The sequence below is a fragment of the Lates calcarifer genome, linkage group LG13 (assembly GCF_001640805.2).
Source record: "Lates calcarifer isolate ASB-BC8 linkage group LG13, TLL_Latcal_v3, whole genome shotgun sequence".
NCBI classification, from domain to species: Eukaryota; Metazoa; Chordata; class Actinopteri; family Centropomidae; genus Lates; species Lates calcarifer.
The window spans coordinates 20,450,020-20,468,306 of NC_066845.1; the positions used below are offsets into that span (position 1 = coordinate 20,450,020).

General features: G+C 39.3%; 1 protein-coding gene across 1 annotated transcript in view; it reads right to left on the reverse strand.

The window, feature by feature from the left end:
* The window catches only part of zmat4a (zinc finger, matrin-type 4a), a 119,811-nt gene that overhangs the window by 53,217 nt on the left and 48,307 nt on the right, over positions 1–18,287 (reverse strand). The window lies entirely within an intron of this gene.

Here is an 18,287-nt window from a genome sequence, read left to right on the forward strand (position 1 = left end):
TACCTGCTTTGTGTTTCTTTTGACTTGTTTTTTTATTTAGTTATTTTGAATGAACACCAGCTGATACACTGGTATCCTCTGAAATTCAGAAACACAACTCATATGCTTGTCCAACTTTCAAGCAATGTTCAGCAGTAAGTGGCTGTGCACACAAAGGTCAATGCAACAACTGCAATAATGTATTGTGATAATGTATTAATGTAATGTATTGCAATGCGTCATAAGGATGGCAAAGTTGGTCCATTGTTTAGTCAGTCGATGTACCTCTGTAATTTTGACTACAATATCTTTATAAGTATTGAATGGATTACTGTGAAATTTCATAGACATTCATGGTCCCCAGCACCTGTATCCTACTTTGGTTATCAGTTGACTTTTCATCTTGTGCCACTATGAGGTTGACAGTTTTGTTTTTTGTGAAATGTCATGACAACTGTTACCCATGGTGCCCAAAGAAAAAATCCAGATGTCTGGTGATATCATAACAAACAGAGATTAATATGGATTCTGTGTTTAAGTACACCAGATGCTCTTGGCTTGAATTAATATTGGTGAGATTGATTTACCTCATTTGTTAAGTAAGAGTGGTGTAATTCAGTGTTAACACATGTATCTATCTTTGCTGTCAGAAAGAATTTGGAAAGTAGCCAAACTAATTACAAATGCAAACTTGTGATTTAAGCCATCTTTACACTGCTTGTACTCATTAAGAATGCTGGATGTGAGCCGGGATACAACAGCTGCCAGTTTACACTGACTTTATTTTAGAGCCCTTTAAACACCATTTGCTTTTTACTCTGCTCGAAGGAACCAATAGGTGATTTCAACAGTACTCAATTACTCTCAGCACCACTCAATCACTTTCAATTAGTCAGCAAAATGACTCTTGTATTCACTGCATTAGTCTCTCACAAGTTAACAGACATTACCAGAATAACAAATTGTTTACTCTTTTCAGGGGGAAGAAGTCCATTTCAAGCTTTTATTTGTACTTTTTTTGTATTTGGAGTTTTTTTAATTAAAAGTTTTAATTAGTTTCTTTGTGTGTCGTTGCCACTTGCTTGTTTTCATCAGAAATATAACCATTAACACTGTATCATGTAGTCAAAGACAAACTTAACAGCAGCTGAAAATCTTCTGGCTGACCTCCAGTGTTTTCACGTCTCACCTTGCTGCATTGATGCAGACATGTGCTCCAGGGTGTGTCAGTACACTGTGACCTCAGCATTGGGTGTGGGTCGGCCTTATAGCACATCAAAACCCCACCAATTAATACATCTTGTTTTTTGTTTGTTTTTTTCCTTTGCTTTTTAATCTGTACAAAAACCAAAGAGTAAAATCAACATGGTGTTGTTTAGTATGTTCCAGGTGGTATGACTTGCAGGAGCTGGTTTCTGGGGCAACCTCATGATGACAACACCTCCCATACATTAGGTAGCTTTAGAAGTGCTGGTTGGCAGATAAAAAAACAAAACAAAAAAAAAAAAAAACTTCTGACTTGTTAAACTAAACTAAACAAAGCAATGCTAAGCTAACCTTACAGCAAAGCCACTGACCTGATCAACCTACGTCCAACAATGGAGCCACGCAGAAATGCATGAAATTGCTAAGATATAGCATTCATAATGGTCTCCTGCAATTGGAACGTTCCCCACAGTGTTGTTTATGCTCTGATAAAGTGGATCAAAGCAGCGCTGATTGACTGAGCTACAAGCCCTGACTGAACTGTACGTGATATGACTCATAATTATATTGCAGTGGTGCAAAATGTTTGCTCACTTTGGAAGCATTTGTATACAGTTAGATACAATGCAAATAGCTCTCATCTCTTCAGTCTAAACAATCTGAAATGACATTAACACAGGTGATATTTGCAATTCACCATTCATCATCTAACAAACAACCACTGTTTTCTACACCATTAGGTACCCAGGAATACCACTGCACCACTGCAGGGTCATGCTACTTTTCACCTGGACCCCACATAAACATTCAGCTTGATGAGCTGACATGATCATGTCTGTAACCAGGATACATTTCACATTACACTAACACTAATGAGGCTAGTAATTAAGCTAAATAATGGTTTAATTCTGAAGACTGCAAGCAGGAATAGACTAGCAGTAGCTTACACAGGTGGGTGGAATCACCTTCAGCCCTTCTTTTAAAAGTGTTGAACTCCATGCCACAGTGCTCTAGTTTTTCATGATGAAAGAGAACTATTTAGCTCAGAAACAAAAGCTTCTCCTAAGAGGAAACTAATGACATTGTGTTTGAGGTTCTGAATTGCAGTGAGCAAACACCTAGTTCTCTAAATAAGCTGAGGGCAGAGATAATTAAAACAGTTTAGGAGGGGATGATACACTTGTAAATGTGTTACTGTAGTTGTGTCAAAGTCAAATTAGCTCATTGTATCATACCACAGTCAGTGAAGCTACAAGAACAGTACTGAATGCTCTGTGCCTTATACTGTACCAGAGAAGATGTTGGAATCAAATGATCAACATATTTGTTACTATGCTGGGACTACACAATGTTCTGCCTTTAGAGATAGCACTTGTCGTGTCAGATTTAGTGAGTATTTAGTTGAGAGGACAAAATACAATGGCAGACTAAATGTTAAACCCCAATCTACTAGTATTATACGAAGGACATCAGGATGGTGGTGCTGCTAATTCTCCAGTGAAGTACTGTTAAAGCACTGTAGAATAAGAGAGCACAAGATTACATAATTAAAAGAACATCAGTACAGTCTGATTGATGTTGATGCCTCAGCATATGCCATCAGAAAACCAGAGCTGACAGTTGCCACCAACTCTTTATGAAAAGGTCTTAAGCCCCTTGGGTGCAATAGGTTAAGGCTGCACCAATCAAATATTTTTACATTAACAATGGATCAAATGACTCTATAATGTTTACATTACACCAGAGATTATCACCAAGCGCAACAGTTCTCCTCAGTCTTAAAGAGCTTTTTAGCCTTTTAGCTTTTTTTAGCCCGTTATTTTGGTTTTACTGCCCACAACTTTGACTGTCATCAACCTTGTTTCCAGCACACAGTTTTCAGTGCATCAATTGCTCAGCCCAGTGTGTCAGTCTGAGAAGCTCTGGCCAGGTAGGATTGATTTCCTGTTCTGAGCCTCTTGATAAATATGAGCCCTGAGCATTAACAGAAATATCTCAGAATAAATGTCTGCCCAATTTTTGTCAATATTAACTTTGTGTAAATGCAAATTAAGCCACATCAAACAATACAATTACATTTGAGGAATAAAAGAACTTGAGAAAATCCCATTGTAAACAAAGCCAGTAGAAGCACTGATGCGTTTTACTAGCGGGGGGTCCCATGCTGCAATCTCAAATTGGACCCTTGACTGAAATGCTATTTGTGGTGAGCTATAATCTAGTGAAGATCACCAGTGTGTGTGTGTGTGGATGAGGAAAAGACAGACACACAGCTCTTCCTCCCACAGTGTGTGATAACTGAGGAACACTGCTGCACACTGAGTCATTCTGACACACACATGCACATACGCAGCTCCTCCTTCCGCCCTTGGCCTTGTCCTTCACTAACTCTTACCACACACATGTATATGCATACACACACACACCCTTCCTTCAGCTACCAGGGCCCCTGTTCTATCTTATTTGCTGGATTTCATAGTCATAATGAGCAAATATATATTCAGGAAGAGACCAAAATACAGCAGGAGATGAGACGCCGCCTCCAAATAGGAAGGATCCATAATTTCATGGTTAATTAAAACTGGATAAACGAGGAACTAATTGCAGGGAAATGTAATTAATGAAGCGGTAGGTAGGTGTATGTTGCCAGATTGACAATCACAGTGTAATATACAGACCTGCCTGCCAGACAGAAGCTTTATCATTGTTGTATGGTATTTTGGATATATGATGGTTACCGTATGTGCATTTCTGATAAGCCGGGGACCATAAATTTAAATATTTTTTCCTTCTCTTTTTCTTTTTCTCTTGTTTTGCTGGGCTGGTGTGTGGGGGGTAGGGGGTGGTTCCAGAATACCCATGAGTCATCTGAAGTACAACACATCAAATCTTTGCCATATTTCAGCAGTCATGTATGATGGGCTTCATTTTTTGTGTGTAATCTCAATCCAACAGTGAGAAATAATTGGAGTTCTGCATTGGCAGAATATACTGCTGCGCTGCACTTCTCTGAATATGTAACTGATGGAGGCATGGAGACAGAGAGAGAGAGAGTGTAAGAGAGAGAGAGAGAGAGTGTAAGAGAGAGGAGGGGAGGGGGTCTGCCTCATTTCCATTCATGTGAGGCATAATAAAATAATCTTTTTGATTTGCAAGCAGTAAATTCTCTTTGCTGTCAGCGCTGTGCTGCACATTTTCATCTTGGTTTAAGTGAAGCTGTGTGTCCTTGCCTGCCTGTATTTGTGGCGTAATATAGACAGGCTGTGTGATGTCTTACTGCACTGGACTGTTGTTGTTTTCCTTTGTCACTGCATCACAAATGCTATAGTGGCAACACACTTGAGATTGCAGAGATTCCATCTAGGATGCAAAATTTTCTCTCTAGTGCTGCAGTCAACAAGCTGCAACCACTCCTTGAAATAATAGCTTTGGGCTGCAGTTTGCCTGGACTGGATTGGCCTGATCCTGGTCTGGCTTAGCACCGTATAATGCCTGGGCTAAATCTGGAGGTCAGGGAACACTCACTACTCATGTGCATCTCCCCTAAGGCACACCACTGAAGAAATAGGACAGCCAAGTGCAAGGGTATCCCTGCAAAAAAAAGGATAAAAAGGACTAGCTCCCAACATAGCTGCGGACAATGCAGTCTATTGCTGCCAAGCGGAGCATACAGGGGAGCGCTAAGCTGGGCTGACACAGTGGTTACTGCTGCTCCTGCTTTAGCCACACACACACAATAAAATGACCTTCACATTTAACGGCAGTCGGTATCAACAGAGGCAGAGAATAAACCCTGACTAGGACACAATACAAATTAACATCTGTTTACATACAGTTAAAATGGCTTTATACATTCTATCACTACATGTAATTTTTGCACACAAGCCCCCCCCCCACACACACACAACAAACTCAACAGTTCTTAAATGACTTATATGAGTGGACCTGTTGCATTCACCAATTTTCTTATAGACCTGTGTAAGCTTGTCTGTGATAGAATAACTCCTCTCCATCTCTATGCAGGGTGTGACGGCCATTTTAATTCCATTTTACCAAGATATGTTTTTAGCATCTAACTTCCTGTCAAAACACTCCAAGGATAACTACAATTTATTACATCTCTGATTTAACTTTCATCAGTTATGATAACGTTAAGTTGTCACTAAACTGTGAGTGTGCACAACAACAGCACATATGGTTGGTCCAAGCTGAACCAGTGAGTTATTCTGTAAACTTTGATTTTTTAAGTTATGACTGGGTCTCTTTTCTTGTCTTTTCTCTGGGGTTGGATATTTTCTAATTCCTTAGCTATCTCAGATCCCATAATATCTCACTGACACTTCTAGATGGTTTTCATTATGTACCATAGTGTGACCATAGTGGGGTGGGGGTGGGTTGGGTTACAACAATGTTATACTAGTTGTACTTGTCAAAATAATCTTCTAGATGAATGCCAGGACTCAAGGTTTCTTAACAGAACATTGTAACATAATGAGATAATCTTTATTCACTTTATCTGTCAGTAGTTTTAATGTTGTGGTTGATCAGTGTATATACCGCTGAATCAAGTCTCATAACCAACTGCAAATCATAGGTCTATCATGAAGAAGTTTTTACTTTAGGGTTGGTGCAGTACAGCTAGTAGGCTACAACAGGTTCCTCTGGACTCTGGACTCGGGGCTCTCCATTCAGTCAAAGGTCAGCACTGTCAAGATTGTTTCATTCAGGTGTCAAAGTTTGTTAAACTTGACACAAGAAACTGCTGGTGTGAGTCTCAACGTATATACAGATGATATTCATCAAATTTGTGCAGGTCAGAAAGTTTGCTGGATCTCTCTTCAAACAATGATACAAGCAAATCCTATTGAAAAAGAGAGATTCAGGATAAGAATACAGAACATTCTTGCATGAGGCCCACTGACTGACGCATTAATCAAACATCGGCCGCCTTGTCTTTCTCTTTTCACAAGGTTAAACAATTCCCTTCACATCCTTATCTCAGCTTTCACAGGATAACATAATTGTGAACAGCAGGTTCATAATGTGGATGACCCCTATGAGAGACTCTGAGGATATTCTGATCAGTTACACCAACTCAGCAAAACGTACAGCTGTGATGATTGCATGCTCAGCGCTTTTAATGAACCATATGAAGCTGACATATCCATCCAAATTGGTTCTCTATTGTTGAATCACTCCTCACCTTGATGAGGTCCACCAAACATCTAAGATAAAATCAAGGAATCAGGGTTGATAATAACACACTCTGAATCCTAGGCATCCTCACAGAGTGGATCCAGCATTTGGCAAGAATGTACTGTCTTTTATATCACATAAATTGACTTTAAAATTCAGGCCCAAACCTTTGTATAGGCAAAGCTGAAAAAAAAAGGAGAGTGGAAAAAGGTCTAATGTCACAGTGACATTAGACCTTTTTCCACTCTCCTTTTTTTTAATTCTTTCATGGAACACATCAGAGACCACCCAGGCTACTAGACATGCTCAGTGCAGTTGAAACACTTTTCAGATGGGTATGCTCTTACTGTGAGTGGGGTGCAAAACTGTCCTTTTCCTGTCTTCCCTTTAGCTCCACCCAGGTGATACCTGATGAGCCATCAATGAGCTGCACCTGACATTAGTGAAGTGCTTAAAAGTCCCTTTGCCAGTCTCAGAAGGCAGAGGCTCCTAGTGTGCGACTGCTGCACATGTTGTCGCTCAGCTTCTTTCTTTTTGTTTTGCTGCTGTGTTTTGATATTGTGTCTTTTGTAGTCTTGGTTTCATCTTGCTGTTTGGCTCCTTTTTCTAAGATATGTTCTGTTCCATTCTGCTGGGCTCTGCTTTCTGCCAGGTGAGGGTTTTTGCTAAATCCCTTCACTGGGAGTAATTGCCAACCTCCCTCACACTTCACAGTCACCCCTAACCCTTTGCAAAGAAGCTCAGAAAATGTGGAAGAACTTTTGGAAGCGATTTGGAAGAGTGGAGTTTGGGTTCCACACTGAGATACAGTACAGTTAAGAAAACAAAGAGGCATCATTATCTCAGTTAATTTTTCAAACAGCAGAAGATTGACACTTCAGTTCTCACACTATGAGGTGCCTTTATGTGGTTTCAGTTTTGTGTGCTATACTCTGTGCATTCATCTGCTAAGCCTTTAAGTGGTAGTTATTAAAGATATTTATTGCTCTTTTTTGAAATGGCACACAGTACAGATAAGATTTGGAGTATTGTTTTAAGGCAAAAGTGGCTAAAAATGCTATATAAAGGGACCTGCTGTGCAAAGAAAAAATAAACCAAATATAAGTAAGAACTTAAGGCAAACTGTATAATTGTATGACTTTGTAGCTTTATGAACACTCAAAAAGTTGACATGCTGCAGGACAGTGTAATTATGATTTCAGGCAGAACTGATTCCTGCACTTCTGACACATCAGTAAACTAGTTAAGCTCTTCAAGATGACTGAAACCAACAAGACTAGACACAGCAGCTGTTTCCATCAACATACTGAGATTTTTAATCTTGAAAGCCAGGGTGAACTGATTAAAAACAGAAACGACATACTGAGCAATAGGTAGATTATGATTACAACTATGTTGCTAGGCAACTGCCAAACTCCCCAGAATACTTAATCTTGCAAAGCAGATACAGGCATTCATCAGGACAAAGTGCCTTGTACGAAATAAAAAAAAGGTAATATTTAGATAAGCTGATGGTGAATAAAGAGGTGTGGGTTACACATACTGTAACCTCTGCAGAGAGAGCTGGAGGAGAATGAACCTCATCAGAGAGAGGTGAACTTCATGCAGTGACGGGCCATGCATTTCACACATGGGCCTTCACTGGTGTCCTACCTTAATTAACCCACCTCTTAATACTGTCATTACGATGTCACAGCTATAGAAACCATCAACAATATACAGACACGCAGTATAACAGAACTTTGAACAGACAGGTATGTCATGTAGCCAGAAAAAAATGCTATTACTGAAACAATGCTGTAAAGACCCAGTTAACACAGTTCAACAGGTCTCCAAACACTGCAGCCACAGCTGCTCCACACACCTCATCTCCAGTAGAAGCATCAATATTAACTAATAAAATGACAAAAACATAAACAATAAAATATAGGTAAAATGCATTTTACTCACTGAAACCGCTGACTATTTATAGAAAAAAAAACTGCTTGTTGAGCGGACATTCTCAGCTAAAGCGAATTAAAGCTTGGCTCCATAGCAATAGAGAAGGACTTATTGTTGGAACTCAGATGCATCTCAGTTCCAACAATAAGATAACCTCTACAAAAGAGCCAACTCTTCCTCATTGTCCAGCCATTGTGGGTTGAAAAAACAGCTATTATATCTATATTAACGTGTTTTAGCTTGCACTAGTAGCTATAGATGCTTGACATGACATGAAAATGTTGATGTTAGCGAAGGCCTGCTAGATGGCCCTGGCCTCGCCAACTCGAAATCTGATTGGTTAAATCAGTCTTTCCCAACCAGTGTGCCGCGGCACATAAGTGTGCTGTGAGAAATCATCAAGTGTGGTGTGGAAGATTCTCCAGGCAGAACGATTACATGCTCTTCGACTAGAGATGACATATACATATAGTATTCATAGGGAAAAAACATATATAAAAATATAATTCTGTAATTGTGACAGTGTTTGGACCAGCAGAGAAGGCCTTGCTGGCCCTGACAGCCCACCACTGACTTCATTAGTGTTCTAAAACCTAATGAGGGAGGATTTATAAAATAAATAACAGCTACTGTCTCAATCACAGCACAAAGTACTAGATTTGTAGTTTGATCACCAGTTTTGGGATTGCCATTTTAATCTGATGGGTAGTCATTCACTTTGGTCCAGTCTGAAATATCTTGACAACAGTTGAACAGACTGCAGATGTCTCTAGAGGATGAACTTTGGTAGATTCACTCATCTCCTGTTTTTATGCCTCCACACCAGCAAGCACCTGTGTTATAAGGTAGTCTATCTGTCAGTCACATTGTTGTGAACGCAATATCTCAGTAATGCTTTGAGGGAATTTGTTCAAATTTGGTACAAGCATTCACTTGGACTCAAGGATGAACTGATTCGGTTTTGCCTGGAAGGAATTTCTTAACATCTAAACTTCAGTTGGACTTAAGGATGAACTGATCAGAATTTGGTGGCCAAAAGTCAAAGGTCAAGGTGACTGTGACCAGACAAAACACATTTTTGGCCATAAGTCATCATTTACATGCTAATTAAATGTAACTGGACTGGTGGGCATACAACTGTTGGGTGGTAGTTCAAGTTTCCTCTAGCACCACCAGCAAGTTATTTCTGCTTACCCTCAGGATGAAGTAAAATAATGATCTTTTGACTTTTCCTCCACATCAGGTAAATATTTTCCAAGTCCAACACTTACTATAAATCTATGACCTACCAACCAGCCTCAACTGTACTTTGTGTTTAGAGCTAATTATAAAACAATAGCATAGTAGTTAACATCCTAAGATGGTGACCATGATAAGCATTACACCATTTTTTAAAATAACTGTAATGTCAGTAATGACTGCATCAGACAGAAAATCATTACAGAATTTTCAGAATTAGAAAAAGATTTAAGATTTGAACCTGATTTTCCTTTTTTCTCATCTTTCTGTTTTTGTTCATGATAACTGTGCACATATTTGTTTGTATTGTCTATAATTTGGACCTGGCATAAAATTCAAAAGCTTGGAAACACAGACACACCAGACAAACATAGATAGTATGTTGTGCACATGTGGAACCTCCATCTGCTGTTTAACAAGTGGTAATGCCAATATGCAAATATGCACATTCTGTACATACATTATGGGCATGTGAGTGGGCAATAGATTTTACCATGCATGGCTGGACACATTTTTCACGGTATTGCCATCTGTAGACCAGACTAATTTAATGACTCTTATGTTTTACTCAGGTTATCCATGTCATTTATCTACCTTCAGCATGCATTTTTACCAATTAATTCCCTTGACCCTGCTGTATCTTTATCTCAACTTTTTATTGTTTTTTTCAGGTTTTGTTCTTATTGTGGGTATTAATGCATAAAGAGTTAAAATTCTGTGTAGTTTCTGCAGTGACACCATCATATATCCCCTCAGAATGATGAATAAACTCCATCCTATTTTACTTTATGTTAAAGTTACTGTATGTCATCAGTTTTTAAGTCCTCCGGTCCAATGGAGTTCTGGCCTTGTGCGTGTGATTCCACCATGAACTTAAACCACCAGAGGTCTTTTTTTTGTCTGTGTTGCTCCCTGGCCATATTATAGATATAGTGTGCGTACATGCTATAAGACGTGTGTACTTGCTCTAAGTGTGTGTGCGGCAAGTGTGCAATCTGTTGGATATTGCTCAAGGAGAGGTCGAGGCAACGAAGCATAAGACTGCAGTCACTTCTTGTTCAGTCAAGGCAGTGCAGGACACCTGTGCCATCTCCACAGCAACTGCTCCGTCTCTCCACCAGGATCCAGTGGCAGTGCTGCAGGCCTGATTTAATGGAAACTGGCAGTTAAATAAACTGACAGGCAAACACCAGAACCAGCCAACCAACTGCACCAGTCTGAACACATGAACGTGTATTGGACATTTGTTTTGCTTGATGAAGTACTAAATTGTGCATTGCTTAGCAAACACAACATCTAATGCAAATATAAAAAATAAGCGTTTTGTGTTCAGAGACAGGTAGAAAAATTATCTCTTAAGGATTATGAGGCAGGTGTGCTGTAATTGGCCTGCCAAACTGTAAGGTTTATGCATCAAAAATGGCTGTGATGGTTCATTTAGGTACAAAACTGGAATGTTGATGTTTGCTTAGCTCAGTGGAGTATGTTCACACGTGCCAATTAATCCTTTTTATCAGCTGTGGTGCAGCTCTATGGGTGGCAGCGTCAATTTGTTATTCCACCACCTCCATGTGAGACACGTTCTCACCTACTGGAAACACTCTGTTTTAGCTGAGGGGTGGCCACTGGGAAGAGGATACCAATGCCACAAGAGAGAGGAAAGAAACGTCATCATCAAGCCCACTCACTCAGTGTGAATTCTCCGGACCATTACTTGCTTTATTCAAACATCAGTTCAATTGGATATTGCATGGACTTAATACTAAGGTACTGTTATGGTAAAATCTGTTTAATTTCCTGTCCAGCTGATCCAGACATTTCCGTTGACACAGTGTGTGAAAGGACCTTTAGATGGATTGAATACATTTTTGTTGAAAACATTTTTGGTCCTGAATGAATAGTGAACATGGCAAACAATACCTGCTACACATCTGCATGTTAGCTCAAAGCTCTGTTTTACCTGACTGCAGCCCCACAGTGCTGCCGATTCTTAGCAATGTTGTTAAAAAGAAAAAAAAAGGGATATAACATTCTTTAATGGCAGAGTACAACAGTCTTTGACTATTAGCAGCAAAGCCGCTCCATGGGAGCAGTTCAGGGTTTCAGTGGTTTGTCCAAGTGCACCATGACACCTATCCTAGAGGCAGGGGACAGTTACTTTTTCACTTTTCCATCTTTCAGTGAGGACTTAAATCAGCAACATTTCTCTCAATTGCCACCTTTATAGAGTTCTTGTTTACTACACTCATTTATCATCCACATTATAGTTGAAGTAATATTTTAGTGAATGACTTGGAATCATCTCTAAATGTAGAGCTGAAGAACTGTTTGTGTTCAGAATTTTTCAGTATGCAAGAATAAGGTCTAACCTAGGGACATGCAGTGGTGTCCTGAGACGTTTCTAACCAATCAATGCCATGTTCTGTAGCCATGATTATGTGGACTGAACCTCAGGGACAGGGCAGTACAAAGAATCTAAGCTATGATCTAAACAAACTATCGGCAGATTTAATGAATATCTACAGCAAAGATTACATGTAACATGCTGAGACAAATAAAAACATGTTCCCTGTGTTCAGAAAACATAACTCTCATGGTTCTTGGGAGCAAGTGTTGTCTTGATTACCAGCGTTACCTCATGCTGCATCTCTGCAAGATTTCATCAGATATCAAGCTATGATTCACTGCAACTGAATTTTAAGTTTGTTTCTTGTAAAATGTTAATGTAGTTTGAATGGAGGCATAGGCACTCATTCTGTGCTAGGGGGTATTATCAGGCTGTGAATACCCATGTTGAAATTATACTTTGAAGTGATGACTTTTAAAAGCACATTTGCCAAATGAAGATAAAAAGAGGAATGCACACAATGTCAAAACAGAGTTTTAGCTGTGAGCTAAACCTCTGTCCATTCCTATGTCTTCCTCTTTTGGTATTGTCCAGTGGTCACCTATAGGATAGTGACCACAGTGGTTTCATTCAGTGATGCAATTTTGCATAACTTTGTGAACTGGAATGTATATTAATTTGTACATTTTAGCAAATTAGCACCCTTAAAAGCTTTTACCAGTTCCTGTTTGCACTGTACCTGCTGAGGTAACCATTAATGGATTACTTTGATGTCTTAGAAGATGTCTTTGATGTTGTGTTTAGTCTTGATGGACATCAGATATCTTGCTACCCTCAGGTGAAAGTCACACTGAATTGTCTCAGTGTGTGTTTCATGTCTGTGTTGATGATTTGACTGTAAACTCAGAGATTTTTGACTCAAATTCATCTCGTGCAGTACCTTTGCCTCCCTTTCAACCCCCCACCCCCACCCCCCGAAGTTATCAAGGAGCACAGTGAATATTTCATTGCCCATGTCTCACTGTAATGTTAATCCCATCTGAATCTGGCTTTTTTCTGCTCTACACTCAATTTGCATTTCTTTGTTCCTCGTTAAAATAGCTCCACATTTACTCAGATTAAGCAGCATGTACAAGATATGGCTGGCTATTAAATAACAGAACTGATGCTGTATTACAATTTTACTGAACATAAACATGTCTTCCTCCTTCAACATACTCCCCCTCTGCATCAACACAGCGCTGCATTCGGGTCTTCCACTGATCAAAGCAGTGCAGTAGGTCTTCTTTGGACAGTTGTCTCAGAACCTCTGTTGTTCATTTCTTAACTTCTGACACAGACTCAATATGTGTTCCTTTGAGCACAGATTTGATCTTAGGAAAAAAGAAAAAGTTACACGGTGCTAGATCAGTTGAAGAGGGAGAGTGATCAAGCACTGTGATTTGTTTTTGGGCCAGAAACTGCTTTACCAAGAGCACAGTGTGAGCTGGCACGCAGACCTTTTGGGACATCTTTGGCACACACTTTTGTCAAGTTTACTGTCTCTTTATAAATGGAGACCATTTCTGCTCTCATTCTTATACTGAGTGGTCGATCATTTCCAACAATTTGTTCAATTTGTTAAATGTTTGATGTGCATGGACGCCCAGAACGTTCATCGTCTTGGACATCCTCTTTGTCTTCACTAAATCTTTTGTGCCATTCAAACACACATGCACGTGACATGCAGTGTTCCCCATACAATGTACAAATAGATTCAGCTGCTGTTTTGTTCAATTTCACCAAAGATTTCAAGTTCATGCATTGCTCAACTTTTAAGCTAATCATTTTCTGATGCCTTAGTAAAACCACATGCACTTCAATCAGTAACTGCAGTGAACTAAAGACGTCACTTATTGGAAACTTACAGCAGTTGTGTGTGAATACCCAACCTTTAATATATAACACTCAGTGTGACTGTGAACCACATGGTTTTATCCTCATAAGCACAGTCTCATTATTTAATAGCCTCATATGTATGGTAAAGTCACTCAATTTTGAATTTTTTTGGCAATGATTTACCTGGTCAGTTGTAGTTTGGTTATTTGTTCTTATGTGATAATGTCTTTGCACAGTATTTCTTGCAAAAAATAATACTTTGAAACTGTGTGGCAACTGTGAATGGAAACAGATGAAAATACACATCAACATACTGTACTTGCAAGGACAGCTGAGAGCCTAACCATAGTGTTAGAGTGTGTGTATGTTATGAGCAAAAAATGCTTATATATTTTGCACCAATTCAGCTGCTTCACACACACAACACACACAGAAAAGCCCAGAACAGAATAGAGCGCCTGCTAAGAAGAGATTCAACAGCTTGAAGTTAATTTAGGATCTTGTTTTTTTGAAAAAGAATTTACAAGAAAAAAACAAAAGATAGATGACACTCTAAAAACAAGCTTCATGATGACAGTCACATTCAGGCTGTGGCTGGCTTTACTTCTTCTCAAACAATCCAATGTGAGATCTGTATTTCATAGACTGTGTCTGAGCCAGTCAGGAACAAGAATACAGGACAAAGGCACTGTGACTAGAGGCCATTGCTTTATGTAAAATGGTCACATTTCATGGTGTTCATGGAAACAAACAAAGAAGTGTTCATGACTAAATATTCTAATGACTCAGCTAACGCCTGTGTAACCACAACATCAACCAATCTGTCTTTCTCGTATACTAACAATTAACGAAATAATGAAAAAAGTCAAAGTTAGGTCTAAGAAATTTTGTCTGCTTAATGTTCAAAATGCAAAGATCTATATCTGTTTATATCTACTATAATACAACACAGAGAAAAGCAGTAATCTGAGATGCTGTACTCAGCAAATGTTTGATGCTTACAGTATTAAATTTGTCAGATCATTTTTCCATCAGCCAACTTATCGATCAATGGAATCATCCTCTCAGCACTTGTATAATACATAAATCACATCACAAATGCATTTCCAACACTGTTATTGACACAAACATTTCTGCCTCGAGCGGACATTTTAGCTGAAATGTGTAACTCTCATGGAGCTATCCAAATCTAATATTTCATAATTTGCATAAAAATGCTTAAATGGAATCCCAGCTGCTGTCTAAACATTAGAGCAGAGGACTGAATGGACTGTAATAACAAATTAGAAACCACTCAGAAGACTCTAAACCCCAGAGGCTGAACAGGTCTCCAACTGGCAAGACTGCAGCCTCCATGCTACTTAATGTTTATTCATTGTTTGTCTCTCAGGTTTAATTTTATGATACTACCCCTGACAAGTAAAATGTAATTTAGTTGAGAAGGCTCTACCTGACTGTAGTAAAAGAGAACAACAATCATTTCTGTTCAAAGCTAATTTGATTGAATCCAAAACATGCTATTTTTTAACCTTACTCCTTAAAGCCACAAAACCCTGAGAACATGCTACTTGATTGACACCCCCCCTCCCCCTCTGAATGGGAGCAGGTTAGCACAGTGACTAGCATGACCAGCAGCGTGTACAGTTGTCAGATGCCATCAGCTCATCCAGGTCGAGACGTCGGGCCATGCCAGGCCGTACGCACTCCCACAGTCTCTAGAGGCGGTGCTGCCGAGTGTATTTTTAGACAGTGCCACCTTATAAGCACAGCCTGGTCGCATCACATCTGTGCAGTTTAAGTGGAGCCCTCTCCCATCAAGGCAATGTGCCCTTTTACCAAGGGCCTAAGGTCAGACTGCATACCCAACATAGATTTATTGTGACACTTGAAAAAGATAATACAATGTGTGAGGCTGCTCCTAGTGTGGTCACAGGTTTTGCCATCTTCCTGTTTCAAAAAGCCAAACTACAGTCAGTACAGTAGGGTCGATTTGGAAGTTTAAGATGATTTGTAATTACAATGTTCAAAGAGGTTTGCTCCAATCATATCGTATTAGTCCTTACTTTAAAAAGATTTCAATCTCTAACCTTGCAGTCAATAAAAAGAGGCTATTTCTAAACCTTACCTATACTGGTGCTGGTTTGTCCTGTGCAAAGGTCAATGGATCATTGAAATCAAAAGTCTTTACCCCCATGAGAGTGTGAATTTATTCAGGTGTATGCCATTCCCTTAGGTCATTCCCTACTCTGCTCCTTGGTCCCTGAACCAGAAAGTCAAACCAACCATACAAGCAGCACGCAGAGAGATGTGGATATCACAGCTTTGACAGCAGTGATATCCACACCTTAAAGGGAACTCAGCTTTAACACATCAAAGTATGTTTGTGAGAGAATTTCCAAATGTGAAATCTGATTGTGAAAAGTGATTGTGCCCAGGTAAGTCTGATAAGCGTCTTGAAGACTGAAGCAGAGCTGAGAAGTCTGAAAATGACAGGGAGAAAAGTGGGTTTTCTCCGTAGCTCATTCCTCATCTCTGCTTCAGGCTAGCAGCTCAGGGCTGCATTAGCTGCTATTAACACACACACCTAAATCTCAGACCAGACTGTCAGTGATAGAGTTGGTTTGTGGTTAATGCAGGTGCCAACATTTGACAGGGAAGAAGAATGTGTGGATTAAAAAAGACCATATCCTCTGGTTTTCCTGCACTGATTTGAATGCTTTGTTTTTAAAACTCAGAAATCATCCAGTATCAGTGTTATTTCCTGGTACTCTGTGAACTCTTTTCCTATGTTTTTACATAAATTGGCTTGTACCTTTTACTCCTTTGTATTTCAAGCAGTATTGCAAGCAACAAGGGTTCCTGACTCAAATCAAACTATAGGGATGCTTCAGTTATAGTATACATCCCAGAGCCTTTGTCTTTTTTTAAAGAACCAGCAATTTGCTGATGCATTTGCTCATCTGGAAGCACCACTTTCTGTAGAAAGACATGTTACATGCAGATAAAATGTGCTGTGGAAATTGCAGTTATATCTCAGTGTACCCCTTCATGTGACAACTCAGTGGCCTTCCCTTAGACCCCACTATGTTTTCAAACCTTAATGTACACAATGTAAAATATTGGGTGTAAAACTGATCTCATCTACATGATCCAAATACATAAAAGATGACATTTAACAGATAAAGATTCTGCAGACCGTGAAATCTCAACAGGAAGCTGAGCAATTGCAGCAGACCTCCCTCTCTCCCAGTGAAACGGGAGCTGTCTGTCTCTCTTGTGGAACAGATATTAACCCCAAGGTTGATTTAATTTAAATAGCAGTTAGACTCAGAGGAGTTGTTCAATCAGCTCCAAACTCCTCCCTTGGCTCTCTCCCCTATCTCTGCATCCAACTCCATGACCCAGAGATTTCTGTCTCCATCCTACTGATGTTTATGTGCTTATTAGCAGGCTGATGTCGGCAGTTGATTTGTGAAACGCACACGGGGAGTATGTCTCTATGGGCAGATTTGACGGTTGCTGTCCTGGTGGATGGCATCTCATTATGAGCAATACAGTCACTGTCAACAATGGATGTCAACTGGAATGTACTGTATCTGAATTTGGGTTTCATGGATGCCTAATAATGGAATTTTGACTGCGTAACACTGCAGTCACAAAAGTAAACTCAGAAGTTAGTTTTTAAGATAAAACTGATATAAAACAGCCTGGAGAAAAATCCTGAAGTTGCACCATTTGCATTGAATTTAAGTTAGGCACAAGGCTTTTAAATTTAAATGAGCTTCATTTTATTGTTGTTTTTATGTTTAGCTCCATAGACACATAAACCAATCCCTCAGTTCATGACATTATTAAAATATCTCTGTCTCTGTCTCTAGCTATGGCAAACTTTATCCTGGGATATGTAAGGTTCAGATACAACCTACATCTGAGTTTTTAACCTAACCTCTAGAACCAAATACACCCCTGGGCAAATGCAACACAGGATGACTTATTGAATGGGTTTACAGACTTTATGGTCACTGACTAAATCCTATTAGTTGAGTTTTTCTTTATGCTTTAATTTATCTGTCATGAGCAATTTGGGAAGCACTTTCACACAAAATTGCTGCAAGTCCACATCTTCAGCACTAAGTCTGGAGGCTCAGGGAAAGTGTCCAACAATGTCCATTGTCATGAAACATGAGCATCTGTTGATACATAACTGAGTTATGTTATGGAAATCAACTATTATCAACTGTCAAACAGAGTAAAGTTTTGTCTCAGTATACTTGTGTGTCTCTTGTTCTATTGTCAGATTAGATACTGACAACAGACATTTAGTTCCCACATGATACCAAGTATCTCTAGCAAGATACAGCAAAATAACTTTAACATATAAGAGCAACTGCCTAATCATAATAACTAATGTAACTAAATGGCTCCCCGATGAACATGATGATGAAATATTGTTAGGCAGTATAATTTCTCATAGCAAAATATCCAATCTTGCAGTACGACA